At 41.8% G+C, this 16,405-nt stretch overlaps 1 long non-coding RNA gene across 1 annotated transcript; it reads left to right on the top strand.

Annotated features, from left to right (window-relative positions):
• The first annotated feature begins 14,323 nt into the window (after positions 1 to 14,323).
• On the top strand, positions 14,324 to 15,874 carry LOC138166182 (uncharacterized). The gene is made up of 2 exons (XR_011169561.1): positions 14,324 to 14,484; positions 15,171 to 15,874. It is a non-coding gene; the product is annotated as an uncharacterized lncRNA (long non-coding RNA).
• Positions 15,875 to 16,405: the final 531 nt, after the last annotated feature.

Below are 16,405 nucleotides of genomic sequence, written 5' to 3'. Positions count from 1 at the left end.
TTTAGTGTGTGGATATTTTTTAACACACATTATTACTTCTAAGCAGTTTGGTATTATTATCCCCATGTTAGAGATGAGGAGACTGAGAGTCAGGTTGTCGCATGATCTCACTGATTATGTATACTAATATGTCTCCCCTGATAGAAGGTGAACTCTCTGAGAGAAGTATTTTTTTTGTCTTCAGATCTGTTGCTCATTCATGTCCAACTCTTTGTGACCCCATCAACCATATTGTCTATTGGCAAAGATATGGCAGTGGTTTGCCATTTCCTTCTCCAATAGATTAAGGCAAACAAAAGTTAAGTGACTTGCCCAGGGTCACAAATCTAGGAAGTGTCTGAGGCTGTATTTGAACTCAGATCTTCCCAGCTCCAGGCCTAGTGCTCTATCAACTGAGCCACCTTGTTGCTTCCAAGCAAACAGAGGTTGAGTGACTTACCCAAGGTCATACAGCTAATAAGTGTCTGAGGTTAGATTTGAATTCAGGTCTGACTGCAGGCCCAGCACTCAATCCACTGCATTACCTAGCTGCCCCGACATTTTTGTTATTGTTGTTCAGTTGTTTCAGTCATGTCCAACACTCCATGACCCCATTTGGGGTTTCCTTGGCAAAGATACTGGTGTGGTTCACCATTTCCTTTTCCAGCTCATTTTGCAGATGAGGAAACTGAGGCAAACAGGGTTAAGTGACTTGTCCAGGGTCACACAGCTAGTAAGTATCTGAGGTTGAATTTGAACTCAGATCTTCCTGATTCCAGGACCAGCACTCTATTCACTGCATCACCCAGCAACCACTGTCCTGACATATAGTATGTACTTAATACTTCTTTTTTTTTAGCTTTTTTTTTTCTTGGAGTATAGGAAGGCAGGGCAATTGGGGTTAAGTGACTTGCTCAAGGTCACACAGCTAGTAAGTGTTAAGTGTCTGAGGCCAGATTTGAACACAGATCCTCCTGAATCCAGCGCCAGTGTTCTATTCACTGCACTACCTAGCTGCCCCCAAAAATACTTCTTGATTGATTAATTCGGCAATTTGACACCAGATCTTCACTCCTATGTCAGACCTTTGATCACCTAATCCCCCTTTAATAGTTCTGGGGTCGGTTTGAAAGCCTTTGTTTTCCTTGAAATTCACCAGTCTCCCTAGAAATGAATAAAAATGATACTAATAATATTAATAACTAATAGATAGTGCTTACAATGTCCCAAGCACTGTGAAAGCCTGTAGGAAGTAATTGTATGTCTTAGTTTTTGTTGAGACTAGTAAATCCAAAAGCAAAAGGCTGCCCTTGCCCATATGTGATATCTTAGTGGGGGACGGGGCGGGGGTGGAGTTTTCCTCTAATCTTTTATGATGATGATAATTTCCATTGATACCCTACACTTTCTTTTTGAGGAGAAACATCTTATATTTGCTCATGAAATGCAGCTGGCTCTGAGGAGACCAAGATTCCAGCTATTGAAGAAAGCCCAGCTAAACTCCACAGGACAGAAAGGAAAGAAAAACGTGGTTGTCAGGGCAAGAGGTGTGATTTCGAACCCCAAAGGGAATATTTCAAGGCCTCTTTTTCACCCTGCAGAAAGAAAAGAGGATCAATGCCAGCCACTGCTGAGTGGCTGGCAACCCCACAGTATGTGCAGACCTGGTGGAGGAGAGAAAATTGAGGTGAGGAAATAGATTTCACATTAGAGGCCTAAAGTGATTATTATAAGCAATGGGGAGGAAATAATTATTTTTTAGATGATAAGCACTACCTGGTCCAAGCATGATTTATGTTAGAGGAACGTGGTTGTCTGGTAGCCGTCAGGAGTGGACTTCTGAGTCAGGGGCTCACCTTGAGTCATCCTGGGAATGAAACTTTCCTAAGAGCCAAAGGGAATGCATGGATAAGTTGGTACTACTCCTGTCACTAGGAATGCTACGGTGAAAAGACATCTTTGTGCCCTTTAGGGAAAAAAATCCACCTTTCGTTGTGAAATAGAAGAGTAAAACCATCTCTACACTGAGCTGCTTGTTGACATTTCTAGGTTGTTGTAAGTTTGAATTGTTTGGGTGTTTTTCCCCCTTTCCTAACTAATGACAATTTACTGAAAACCATAATGTGCCATTAGTTGGGAAAAAGAATTGTAAGGAGGGTATTGATAACCCCTATGACTTCAGTTTGGATATTTCATCCTCAGATCACAATTCAGGTCCCCATCTCCTCTCTCTGCACCTTTACACAGTCCTGAAATGGCCCCCTTCCTCAACTATGCCTTTTAGACCCCTCCTTTTCTTCAAGACTCAACCCAAGCACTCCCTTTTACACGAAGCCTTTCCGGATCCCACCCCTTGACCCCCAGGTCCTAGTTCCCTCTGTTCTGAAATGACCTAAAGGCCCTAACATCTGAGGGGCAGGCTTCATCTACCCTGAGACCACCATTTTCTCAGGGTCCTCCACTGGCCCCATAGTTCAGCCATTCCCAAGCTACCATTTCCAGGGTCACATTGCCATGATATCCTTCTCCCAGAGCTCACCTTTCCCCTAATCCCAGTGAGACAAAGTGATAAAATCTCTGTAGGATGGGCTTCCCCGACTCCCAGCACAACTACACCTGTAGTCAGACTGTCCTCTGCACTGCCACCTTCCCCTTCCTCCCAGCAAGTGTTTTTGCCTGAAGTAAGAGAATTTCCTCCTAGAATTTTAACTCACTCCTTCTGTCCACTCTTCTTCACTTACATTTCTGTCTCCTCAGCACACAATTTTGTTCCCATACCGAGTTCACAGAAATGTTTCCAGGGGGATGAAAGTGAAAAATACCCCTGCCCTTTCTACTGAGCACTACCCCTTCAGCATCAGTTGTAACAAACTCCCTCCATGCATAAACAGACAAGAGAACTCAGCACTCTCCCTGCCAGGCCAATCTGAAACAATCACATAGGCGCCTTATGAAAGGGCAAAGGCCGGCAGAACAGCCATAACAGACAAACAGAGGATGCAGGAAGCATTTTCCCTGTAAACCCATGGAGCCTTGTTTGCTAGAATCTTAATCCATGATAAATAGTTCACTTCAGGTCTTGTAAAGTGTGAAGTTCCTTAAGCATGCAACAATGATGCTATTTAATATGGCCAGAGAATTACCACTAAAAGGCCAGCTGGGGCCAATGCCTGAGTTTCAATATATGCAGCTGGGTTCCAGAGCATCTAGGATGGACCTAGAAGAACCAGCTGGGGATGAAGGCCATAAGAGAGAGGTGATTCTGATACAGACTGTTCAACCTCCACTTCCATATTACTGTTGAAATAACAATAGCCATCCCCATCACCGAGACTCACGACTGAAAAGTCCTACTTGAATCCTCACAGGAGTTCATCTAATTTGCTTTTGCCGAGCCTTGACCTTTTGACCTTCACAATGTCTCTCCTATGTGTCACCTTCTCCCCGTTCACACCGTTACCACCTGCGCATAGGCACTCATCATTTCCTTCTTGAGCTATTGCAATAGCCTTCTAGTTGGCCCCCCAGCCTCAGATCTCTTTTCCTTACAATCCATCCACTTAGCTTTAAGTAATTTGCATAAAATGTGGTCACCCCCCCCTTACTCAACAAACTCAAATGGCTCCCTATCACCACTGAAACTGAAAAGAAAATGCTCTATTTGGCTTTTAAAGGTCTTCAAAAACTAACCATATCCTGTCCTACTATCTTCTTACATTTTACTCTCCTCTGTGTACTCTTTGACCAGAAAGAGCACAGGTCCTGGAATCAGGAAGGTTTGTCTTCCTGAGTTCAAATCTGTCCTCAGACATGTAGGGACATGTGGGACCCTAGGCAAGTCACTCAACCCTGTTTGCCTGAGTTCCCTGATCTGTAAAATGAACTGGAGAAGGAAATGGAAAACCACAACAGTATCTTTGCCAAGAAAACACCAAATGGGGATGTGAAGAATTAGACACAACTAAGATGACTCAACAGAAACATGCAATCTTATGTTTAAATAACACTGACTTTTGTGATGTTCCCCATGAAATCATTCCATCTCTAGATCGGGCCTTTTTAGTGGCAGTCTCCCATGTCTAGAGTGCCCTCCTTCACTGCTGCCTCCTAGCTTCCTGCACCTCTTCCAAGACTTAGTTCAAATCATCCCTTCCTCACAAGGTCTTTCTCTCTATCCTCCCAACCTTCTCCTTTCCCCAGTGCCTTCCCTCTGAAATTTATACTATAAATATCCTATATATAAGTAGTTGTTTTTCACATGTTCCCACCCATTAGAATATTAGCTCCTTGAGGACAGAGACTGTGTTCTTACCTTTCTTTGTATATGCAATACTTAGGAAAATATCTGACATAGAGTAAGTGCTTAATAAATACTTGGTAATTGATTGACTGACTGACTGGGTCCCTTGAAGATAATAAATCTCACAGTCTCCAGGAGAACCAAGTAAATGACGAGATGACCTCATGAGATGGCCCTAATGGGAGTATAGCTCCTAACTAATCATGTGCTTGGCTTAATAATGTATACTGATTTTAGAATCATGGGATATGTGTTGTTAATTGTGGCTCTGCCATCTTATTGACCTGGGGTCAATCATTTCACTTTGGATCTGTTTCCTCAACTATAAAATGACCATACGTGAACTGGGTCACCTCAGAGATCGCTTATGGTTTTAAATCTATAATCTTATGACCTAGTTTGAGATCCTAGGATTGTCACTTCCCTAGCTAAGTGACCTCAGGCAAGTAACTGGGGATGCCACTTGATCCTCAGTAAAATGCAAGGTTAGATTAGACCTCTAGCTTTCAAAGATCTGTGATTTCTATGATCTCTTCTAACAAACCTCCTCTAATCAAGAGGCCCACTGGGAGAGCCAGATTCCCCTTCACAGCTAGTCTTTCATGGAAGTTAGGCCAACAACACTCATGGGTGTTTTTTTTTCTTTCCTCTGAATATGCACCATCTCACCAAAGTAGAAGCATCCAGAACATCAGCATGAACAAGCAACAATTTCACCTCTGCTCCTTGGTGCTTAATAATTTATCTCTTTCATACCTGTGTATGGCATAAATATGCATGCTGTGCTTCCAGGGACACTCAAGTACTTCTCCAGTGAGACTTACAACTAACTTGCCCTTGGTCCAAAGAGGAAAAAAGTGACCACAATGATTCATGGAAGAAATGATTGTCTCGTAGTTAAGATTAAAAGGAAGGAAGGAGGAGGGAGGAGAGATTCCTATTCCCAAGAGAGAATCCTTTTAAATATAAAAATCAATTCCATTCTAAGTTGAGGTACCTCTTTAAAAAATTTATCAGAAAAGAATTACAGTCTCTAAATCAAGTTAACAAAAATATACTCATATCCTTGCAAAATAGCTCACCAAGCTATCATGGAGTATAGGGAAAAAATGGCTGTAGGTACCCTTGAATTGCTTTGAATAAAGACTAATCAGTATAAAGGATTGTTATTAGCTGTCTAATAAATACTCAGAGAAAGAGAGAAAAGAAAAATGAAGTTTTGGAACAATCTATAACCAATCAATCAATAAATATTTATTAAGTGATTATTATGCACCAGGCGCTATCCTAAGGACTACAGATTCAAAGAAAGGGGGAGAAAACAGTCCTTGCCCTCAAGGAGCTTATATTCTAATTGGGAAGATAGCCTATAAATGACTAGGTACATACGAGATAGGGCAGAGGGAAGGTCATGTAAGCTGCAGGGACCTAGAAAAGCTTCATGAAGGAGGCAGTTTTTTGAGTTGAGTCTTAAAGGAAGCCAGAGAATCTAAGAGTCAGAGGTGGAAAGGCAGAACCAGCCAGGCATGGCAACAGCTAAATGCAGAAGCAGTGAGATGAGAGGGGGAGTGCATGTGTCATCCATGAGAAGTCGCCAGTTGGCCAGTACGATTGAATCATACAGCGAATGGAGGGGAGCACTGTGTCCAAAGACCAGAGTGTAGAAAGAAGCCAGTTCACAAAGAGCTTTAAACGTCAAGCAGAGAAGTTTCTATTTGATCCAAGAGGTAATAGGCACCTTTGGAGTTCAATGAGGAGGGGACGTTGACATGGCTAGACCTTCACTTTCAGAAAATCATTTTGGCAGTTGTGGGAAAGAGAGGCTGTTAACGAGGAGAGGGCTGAGAAAGGGAATCTAATTAAAAGGCTATTGTGATAGTCCAAAAAAGAGTACAACTCAACCTAGTTGATGGAGACAATTTCACCCTTTTTTTCTGACTCCCTTAAATTAGCAAGGTGTGTACTGGGCAGTTAACATCTTATTTCCCTTCAAAGTCATATAACATTCAGTACAATTCTGACATCCTGACAAATACTGACAGCCCAGAATGAATGTGGCCCAATTTAGGATTCATAGAATGCTATCATCACTTCCTTCACTGCCATGGAAAAGAAATCCTAAGTGACGCTTGGACTCTGCATCTGGTTGATACACATTGCATGCTTGGATAGCAGAGTGACTTTTCCAGATGTTTAGAAACCCCCTCTGTGCATTTGGAAACTTGGCCTCATTTCTGGAGGCTCTTTCCCATAAAACACACCAACTCAAAGGCACCAGCTAAAAATTAACTCTCACTCCCTTCATTTACCACTTTTCAATGAAGCATTTTGTTCCGTCATCAGGTGAGAGAGGACAATGCCTTCAAGATCTCATTTGCAGATATAATATTATGAGAAACCTGACACAGATTTATATACCAGCTTTTAATGGCACAATTAAGATCTTGATCTGCAGAGGGAAAACGTAGGCTGAGAGGCATTTTTCATTTTCAGAATGAGGACAGACCAAACTTGTGAGCGAGTTGGAATCAGGGAAGGGAAATATCAAGGCAAGTGATAAGTTTTCCTCTCCCAATCTTATTATCAATAGCATAATGGGTAAAAAAGAGGAAGGGAGTTAATTATAATGATGTCTCCTAATCTCTCCTTTGGCCATCTCTAAATCTGAAAGATGCTAAATGACTTCTGGGTTCAGAAGTAGTTTGATATAGTGGACAGAGAGTTGACCTCAGAGGCTGGAAGACTTGAAGTTTTGTCTTTAATGTACTGGTTGTGTAACCCAAGGGACAGCGTTTTAAATTCTTAGGGCTCTAAGTAGTTCCCAATGACCACAAGCTGTAGAAAACATATTTATCTGCATTGATAGGTGATTTTTTCTCTTTGGTGACTTCATTATATTAATAAAAAATCAGAAATGTATTCTCTATCCCTATCATTGGGAGGGTCTAAATTTTGGCTGTCTTTCTTCTAGACGTAGAGACAACTAAGGATACAGTGGATAGAACTCTGGGCATGGAGTCATCTTCCTGAGTTCAAATCCAGTCTCAGGCAGTTAGTAGCTGTGTAACTTTGGGCAAGTCACTTTACCCTGTTTGTCTCAGTTTCCTCATTTGTAAAATGAGTTGGAAAAGGAAATGATGAACCACTCCAATATCATTGTCAAGAAAAGCCCAAATGGAGCCAGAGTCAGATATGACTGAAATGCAACTCAACCACAACAACAAAAGCTTAACCTTGGGGGCAGGAATGGGACTTTGAGTCAAGAAAGGTCTGGGTTGGAATCCCAATGCTGCTACTTGCCAGCTGTGTAAGTCTAGGCAAGTCACTTAGGGGATCAATGGCTAGGACACTGGGCCTGGCATCAAGAAGATGTGTGTTTGAATCTTGCCTCCCTAGCTAGTTGTATGCTCCTGGGCAAGTCACTTAACTGCTCTTAGACTCAGTCTTCTCATACATAAAATGGGGATAAGAATATTACTCATCTCCCAAAGTTGTTGTGAGAATTAGGAGAGGTAACCTATGTAAAGCATGATATAAATGATAACTATTGTTACTTTATCTTCATATATTACTTAGTGCCTCTGTAACTGGGGTGCTAGGAGGTACAGTAGAGAGCATCAGGCTCCACATCAGGAGATCTGAGTTCAAGTCCAGCATCAGACACTTACTAGCTGTGTGGCAAGTCACTTAACTTCTGTCTCAGTTTCCTTATTTGGAAAATAAGGATAATAGTTAACATCTACTTCTCTAGGTTGTGTGGATGAGATAAATACTTTGCATGTAAAGGCATAAAGGCTTTGCCTGCCTTAAAGTACCACATAATTACATGGTATCATCACTATATGATCACACATAAAGTTCTTGGCAAAGATTTAAAGTACTGGAGAGATAGGAACCAAAATTAAGCACAGAATGGAGGAGGCTGGATTCCTTGGGAGGTATTCCATCCTTAGACATGTCAGACCCCACGGGATATTTCACCACCTGCTGGAGGTGATAGTGTCTTAACAATAGAATGCAGCTGTCAGCACGGAGCCCCCTTCCTCTTTGGGAGACTGAATCACTTCCCCATGGGGCAAGTCAGGGAAATGTGAGGTCATCGGAGACTTCCTTCCCAGCCCCAGCTGGCCTCCCAGCTGGGATAAAGTACACATTTCCTGAGAACACCTCATAATTTAGAGCCTGACCTGGGTCCCTGCTGGTCTTTTCTATGAAGAATATTTATTCTGCTCCTGCAGACTTCCTCACTAAAAACAGGCAGCCTCGCCTTGGCTCCAGTGGGGGAATTAGGCCAATGATTAGGCAATCTTGTGCTCTCTCTCACCAGTATAAAAGGCTTGTGTTCCACCCACCCCCCCCACCCCAGATATCATCCCCCAAATTACTGAAAATGAACTTTCTCTGAGGAGGAAATAGTAGGTAAAGAGAAAGTCCAGTAAGTGGGTTTTCTTGGGAAAGTCCCATCTCAAAAATGATTTCTCCCAACATCTAAAGCAAAGTCCCTAGAACTCTCCCACAGTTCATAGGAAAGGATTTAGACCAAGAAGGGGCCTTAGAGATCATGGGGTTACAGCATCTCAGAACTGGAAGGGTCTTCAATGGGCATCTAGTTCAACATGTACCTGAGCAATATTCCCTCTATACCGCACCCAGCAAGTAATCAGCCAGCCTTGACTTGAAGACCTAAAGTGTCTGGCAAATTTATAAAGTGTTAAATAAATCAAATATACCAAAGGGGAGCATGGTGCCTCCTTGTGAAGGATCCCCTTCTTGGACATGTCAGCCCCCAGTGAGAGAGAACCCATCACATCCTAAACAGACCATTCCACTTTTGGACAGTTTTAGTTATTAGGAGAAAGGCAGCACAGAGTAAGAGATAGAAACTGGGTTCAAATCTTTACTGTACTTGGGCGGGGTGGGGGGGAGTTGGGTAGCTCAGTGGATAGAGTACTGGGCTTGGAATCAGGAAGACTCATCTTCATGAGTTCAGATTCAGCATCAGACACTTATTAGCTTCATGACTCTGGACAAGTGACTTAATTCCGTTTGCCTCAGTTTCCTCATCTGTAAAATGACCTGAGCAAGGAAATGGCAAACCACTCTAGGATCTCTGCCAACAAAACCCCAAATGGGTCCACGAAGAGTCAGACGTGGCTGAAAAACCACCTCCAACAATAACAAATCCAGTTTGGGGCAAGTCTTTCCTCCCTCTCTGAGGCTTTAATTTCTCATCTAAACTGATGAGAAAGTCAAGAGGAAGGCAAAAAACTATGAACTGCATAACAATCACCTATTTTCCTAGGTAGAAAGAGCTTCCTCATCAGGAGCTCCCTGAATGGAAACTTTTAGCACCTACTAAGTTCCAGGTAGTGTGCTAAACTTTTATTTATGTATTCTATATATATATATTATATATGTATATATATATTATATATGTATATATATATATATATAAATTAAGGCATAAAACAATCCCTGTCCTCAAGCGGCTCACATTTCACTTACAAACTACTTTTTTAAACATATTATTTCCCTCCAAAATTGGGGGGTTACTTATTTTAAAATTTATTTTTAATTTTCAATGTTCACTTTTATAAAATTTTGAATTCTAAATCCTTCCCCCTCTCTCCCCTCCCCTTTCCCCAAGATGGCATGCAATCTGATATAGGTTATACATGTACAATCATATTAAACATATTTCCACATTAGTCATGTTGTAAAAGAAGAATCAGAACAAAAGGAAAAAAAAAACATGAGAAAGAAAAAAAAAGGAAGAAAACAGCCTGCTTCAATCTTCATTCAGACTCCATAGTTCTTTTTCTGGATGTAGATGGCATTTTACATGAGTCTTTCAGAATTGTTTTAGATTATGGCATTGCTGAGAAGGCCAAGTCTATCAAAAGTGGTCATCACACAATGTGGCTGTTACTGTGCACAATGTTCTCCTGGTTCTGCTCACTTCACTCGGTATCAGTTCATGCAAATCTTTCCAGTTTTTTCTGAAATTCAACTGTTCTTCATTTCTTATGGAACAATAATATTCCATTGCATTCATATGCCACAACTTGTTCGACCATTCTTCATTGATGGGCATCCCCTCAATTTCCAGGTCTTTGCCATCACAAAAAGAGCTGCTATTAATATTTCTGTACACATGGGTCCTTTTCCCCTTTTTATGATCTCTTTGGAATACAGCCCTAGAGAAAACTAGTTTTATAACATACTGTTTCCCCCATTAGAATGTGAGCTCCTCTAAGGGCAGAGATTGTTTTATTCTTTTTTCTACATCCCCATGCTTAACACACTACCTGGAACTTAGTAGGTGCTTAAAAATGCCTGTCAGTCAATAAACATTTACTAAGTACCTACTATGTTCCAGGCATTGCGCCTGCTAGGGGTATAAAAATAGGCAAAAGGAATTCACAAACTCATGAGGAAGACAACAAGCAAATAAATATGTACAAACAAGTTACATCTAGCATAGAGAGGAAATAAATAAGAGAGGGAAGGCACTAGAATTAAGAGAGCTGGGGAAAGAAGATAGGATTTTAGTGGGGACTACAGAATAAGTGGGAGGGGATCTCTGCTCTGAATCGACCTAAGTATACTCTTCTCTCCATCTCACCCACAAGAATAGCAAGGAGACTTTGTCCAATCCTTTGCTCCAACCTACATAAATCATAACTCTAACATTCCCTTAATCTAGCAGAAAGAATTGAGGTTAGTTTGTTCATTGTGAATCTGTGCTGGCTCTTTGCGATTGTGTTTTTTCCTATATTATTCACAAGTCTTTAATAACATATCCTAGAAATCTGATAGGCATTGAGGTGTTTCACACTGGCCTATGGTTTTTGTTGTTTTTTGTAGACTCTACTCTCTGCCTGTTTCTGATAATCATTTACCCTTCTTTAGTCCTCAAACAACAGGTTTCTTGTCTATTCATTTCATGAGAAGGCGTCAACCTAATAACTGTTGTCATTTGTCCTTCATTCTCAAAGAGGACCCTGATATAAGGGAGGTGATGCCCGTGACATGCAGGTGAGTTGGATTTAGGTGAGTGAGGGAAGACTGCAAAGTCCCCAACCTCATTCTCTCCTCCGGAGCCATATGAGTCCAATGGCAAAATAAAGATCAGAACAACTAAAGACGACCCTGGATGAAGTAGGAGACCTTGAACTTTTCAAGTTGAGGTATTTAACAGGTCTTAGTTTGACTGAGGCAACACCCACTCATTGATTAAGGCTAGGTAAGAAATGACTCATATAATCAATCACCTTTTAACATAGTCAGAACAATAATAATAGTATTAAATCTGGGAATGGAAGACCCTCAGAGTTTCTGACCAAAACAGGAACAATTGTTATCTACATTCAAGAAGAAATGACAAACAACAACCATCTCTGCGAGTATTAGAACAGGCCAATAGAGCAGCACACCTCTTTTCTTTCTTTCTTTCTTTCTTTCTTTCTTTCTTTCTTTCTTTCTTTCTTTCTTTCTTTCTTTCTTTCTTTCTTTCTTTCTCTTCCTTCCTTTCTTTCCTTTTTGTTTCTTTTCTTTCTTCTTTCGTTCCTTTCTTCCTTCCTTTCTTTTTTATTTCTTTCTTTCCTTTCTCCTTTCCCTTCCCTCTGTCCAAATAGGGTATCATAACCTTACCTGCTGGTGTTTTGCCCAAAGAAGTATCAATTTTGATCACTGAAACCACACATGATATCTTGGGGTTTACAGGCTAGATTTCTTTCTTAAGGACCTTGCCTTAAATCCAAATCACTCTAACTCTCATCAGTTGTGCAACAATAGGTCCAAGGCCAAGCCCCACTTGGTCAAACCTAATAACTATGTTCTCTATAAAGGAGGTACTAAAAGGGCCAATATTAATTGTATTCTAGCTTCAATAGGAGGAAAAATCATATCTAACAATTTTACCACCTAGTACATGCTTCATAAAATATGCCTGGGGAAAGGAAGACAAAATGTGTCCCTCAAATACACTTTTTAAAACCAAAGCAAGTGGGTAGGATCCCTAGAAAACCAGGCTGCTTGGGGAAGAAAGCCCCTGGGACAATAGCCTATGGGAGGGAGCCAGAGATCATGCGACATCAGCTCCCATGGAAAGAAACCCCAGAACATTTCAAGGTTGCTGCTGGGGATGCCACTGAAATGGTAAAGAGAAGAGAAGGGCTGGGACGGATATCATCTGGGGTATGGCCACAGCAGGAGAGAAAGCATACCATCTGCTAACTCCTAGTTATTCTTGCTAGCTGGAGAGTTAAGCTCAGTTATTTCTATTGCTGAAGCAATATAAGTGCTGTCAGTGCTTCCTAAATTTCAGTTCCAGAGAACAAAACACCAGTCACCCCATCCTAGTTATGATTCTGATAGCATGTTCTCAATGAAAAAAAAAGTAATGGAAGATGTATCTATGTAACACGTGCATATATATTTATAAAGATACAAAGAAAAGGTTTATATTTATAAGCATGCAGAGAGAGGGGGAGGGGGGAAGACAGAGACAGAGAAACCTAGACAGAGACACACAGAGAGAGACCAATGTATCCCATGCTTCTAGGCAGACTGGTGATATAATTTCTCTCAAAATTTATGCCCAACTGGCTTTTTAGGTAAACCAAAAAAATATAATTTCTCTGTCTGCCCAGCCCACCTCTACCATTTTAGGAATATAGATGCTAATATAGCTTGCTTAACTGACTACGTGCAAGGCTTTGCCCCTGGCATTCTAACTTCAGAAATAGGAAGGAGTGAAGGCTTTCCTTATTTTTCTTTTAGAATTCCCCTAACCTGAGAGCAGTCCAACTCACCCAGTGCTGTGTTTTGAAAGGATTACTACACTTCCCAGGAAGTTAACATTGTTCAGCCTTTGCCCTCATGGCTTCCAACATGAACTGAGACATACAACAGTCACACAGCAGCAGTCAACTGTCTCTTGTGCCTTATGGTTTAATGACTTTCCAAACATCTGATCTACGACACTATTAGTAAAAAGCTCCTCCACCGACTCCCCCTTGGTTCCTTTTAAACCTCAACCGATTTGGTATTTACCTTATTTATTTCACCTTCACACTTCCCTGACCTCATTACCTTTAGACATAATCAACTCCCTTATTCCTTTCTGTATCAGTGACTGCCTGCTTGATGTTATGGCATTAGAATTATTTTAATATTGTAACAGGAAATGACAAAGGCCAATCAATTACTTTGCATGATCCATTTCATTCCATTGGGATTGATTTTTCCTGTACATAATCAGGTATTCAGCCATTAAAAAAATTCAAAAGCTTTTTCTTTCTCTTTTTCAATGCAAAGACATCACATTTTTTGTGGACAGGTGATTGTGATATCGAGGCTAATGGAAGAAAGACCACCTGGAGAAGTAACTGCATAATCCCCAATGGAATCCTTAAGAAACAGGCATCTCAAGAGGCAGGATCTGTCCCTGGACTTCTGGGCATTCATCTGTAATGACACAATCTAAAGGTTCGAGGGTTTTTTTTTGTTTGGTTGGTTCGTTGTTTTCTTTGCCGATCTTCAGGGGAGGAAATAGTGTAATATGATTCTGTAACAAATCACTTTCATGCATCAACTTTACCTTTCTGCTTTTCATGGAAGGGTCCCACATTTTTTAGTCCCTTCTTTCCCACTGTATATAAGACTGTTTAAGGCCTCTTATGTAAAAGTACAAGGAATTGTTCCCAGCAGGAATGATGCTGCTCACCCACTTAAACATCTCTTGCCTGCATGACTCCTGGTCCTTGAAAATAAAAACACATTAGTCACAAGCCAGGCTCTGTGTCTCATCATATAGCCATGTCAAGAACTAATATACAAAGGTGAGCAAACAGCTTCTAGGAAAGAACAGCCATGGATTCCTGTTCCCTACAAAGCAAGCTATGAAGAGCCAAACTGCTAAGCATTAGTCAGGTCTACATGCAATACAAAACCCCCACAGTAGTTGGGCAACTGGCCAAACCAGCCCTTGCTAGATGGGATGCTAAAATGGGGTGGAGTGGGGAACCCTTCTACATTACATACCCCAACCTGTCACAAGCTCTTAGCTTAGCAAGCAGGAATTTATATTCCTCATAGTCAGAATATCCAACTAGTTAGAATATTCCTTTGTCTATACCAGAAGGGAATCCAGCAGCCTCGTAACATAGAAAGGTGCTAGAGAACTCTGCTCCTGTGAACTGGTAAGAATGTTAATATTTTCTCTGACTCTGTTTTTATACTGAGATTCTGACTCTCTCCCTCTCCCTCCCCCCCCCCTCTCTCTCTCTCTCTCTCTCCCCCTCTCTCTCTCTCTCCCCGTCTCTCTCTCTCTCCCCCTCTCTCTATTTCTCACATACATACACACACACAGAGTTCAGTCTTCAGACTGAAATAGGCAAATTGCATATGTTAAAAAAAATCATTCCAAGTTTTCTAGGGTCAGCATCCTTGACCCAAATATTCTCCCTGCTCATTTCCAGGAGATTCCAGATGTCAGTCTAATCACAGTGATTGGTACTCTCTCATGCACGACAGCTCCCTGGCTCTCTCACTGGCAGAGAGGAGTATGGACATTTCTGCTGGCTGCCCCTGGTACTCTCGGGAGGATCAGAGGCCTTCCCACTCACAAAGCCCTTGACTTGGGAATTCATAGCTTCTTCCCATCTTGAGGAAGGACTGACTTAGGTCCCCGTAGGGCATGGCATACATCTCCTCCACCTGCTACTCAGGATTTAGAAAGAAAAACAAATTAAAGATGTAGGCCATGAGGCTATTGATTATGAAAACAATTCAGGGGTCTGAGCAGGAGGGAGAAGGGATATTCCTTATCCACGTGTGATCTGTGTGTTACTGTCAGAGCTTGTCACAAAACTTTTTTCTTCTCTAGGTCTGTGTCATTTTCTGTCCGAATTTCTCCGACCCATTGCCAGTCTCTGAATATGTTCCTCTTCTCTCTCTCTTCCCATCCTCTGGGTGAGCCAGTTCCAATTTAATCCTACAAGCATTTACTACATTTTACAAGCAAAAATGCCTGCCACCGAGAAAAAGTCAGTGATGCCATAAAGAGATCTGCTGCCCAAGCTCCAAGACGCTGACAGCAAAATTCCCTGCATCCGCCGGCTCATTTGGTTAAAACAAAAGCCCCTAATTGGATCCAACGACCCCCTCCCTGGGAGAGTTCACAAGCAGGACCACAGAATATTTTTTATTGCCGAGCTAACAGCTCCCCGAATAGGCTGACTCGGAATGGTCATTGTCTCCTCCTCCGGGCCCCTCCACCTCCCCGCCAGTCTCCCTGTGGTGCCCGGCAGACCATTTGGTGACTGCACTGCATAAAAGCCCTCATAAATAAACTCCCATATTAATAGGGCTGGGAGAGAGGGCTGACGAAGTTGGGGGTCGTAAAATAATTGGAAACTTTTAAAGAAAATGGTCCAAACGCTTTGCAGAGACGGGCTCAGCACTTTGGAGGATGGGGAATGTCGTGGGTAACTGGGCCCAGTTGCCTTCCTAAGGGAAACAACCCCAACCAGCCTTACAATTTATAGCCCATGTTATAATAATAAATAAAAGTAAAATATGCATCTCAAACTCAGGGCTTTCCTTGGCCTATGAAATCTCCCAAAGGTGGACTGGGGGGTGGGGAAAGGGGTCAGCTCTCTCTGCAATTACTCTGTTTGACAGAAAACTGAACAGTTGCTTGCCATCAACCTTCCACAGGCCCCCAGAATCTATCTTCCCTAACTCCTCTCCCTTCCCTTTTGTCTATTAGGTCCCCCTCTTCTCTCCCATCCCTTGTTTTCTAGCTCCCTTTGCAGCCTCTGGCTCCCTTGCTCCCAGAGAGGACTGGCTTTGCTAATCCAATCAAAATGCAGCCAAGCTTCCCCATAAAGGGCTTCTCAGGACTCTTCATCGTGTAACAAGAGACCGCCAATTGTCATTCCCACCCCCACCCCATGGCTTGCAACATGGTTTATGGTGTATGTGTGTCACTGAAGCTGTCTTAGAGCCTATGTGCTTCCCTTTAAATATTTAAAATTCCAGGGTTTCAATTTTAGATGAAATGACTTAATTAATTAACACATACTAAATAATAGAATGCTATTGTTTGGGGGTTTGGGG

The sequence above is a fragment of the Petaurus breviceps genome, unplaced genomic scaffold (assembly GCF_028583685.1).
Source record: "Petaurus breviceps papuanus isolate PSGF00001 unplaced genomic scaffold, PetGlider_PUasm1.0 220, whole genome shotgun sequence".
NCBI lineage: Eukaryota > Metazoa > Chordata > Mammalia > Diprotodontia > Petauridae > Petaurus > Petaurus breviceps.
Note: the sequence above shows the minus strand (reverse complement) of the source record. Positions and strands in the feature narration are given on the sequence as shown.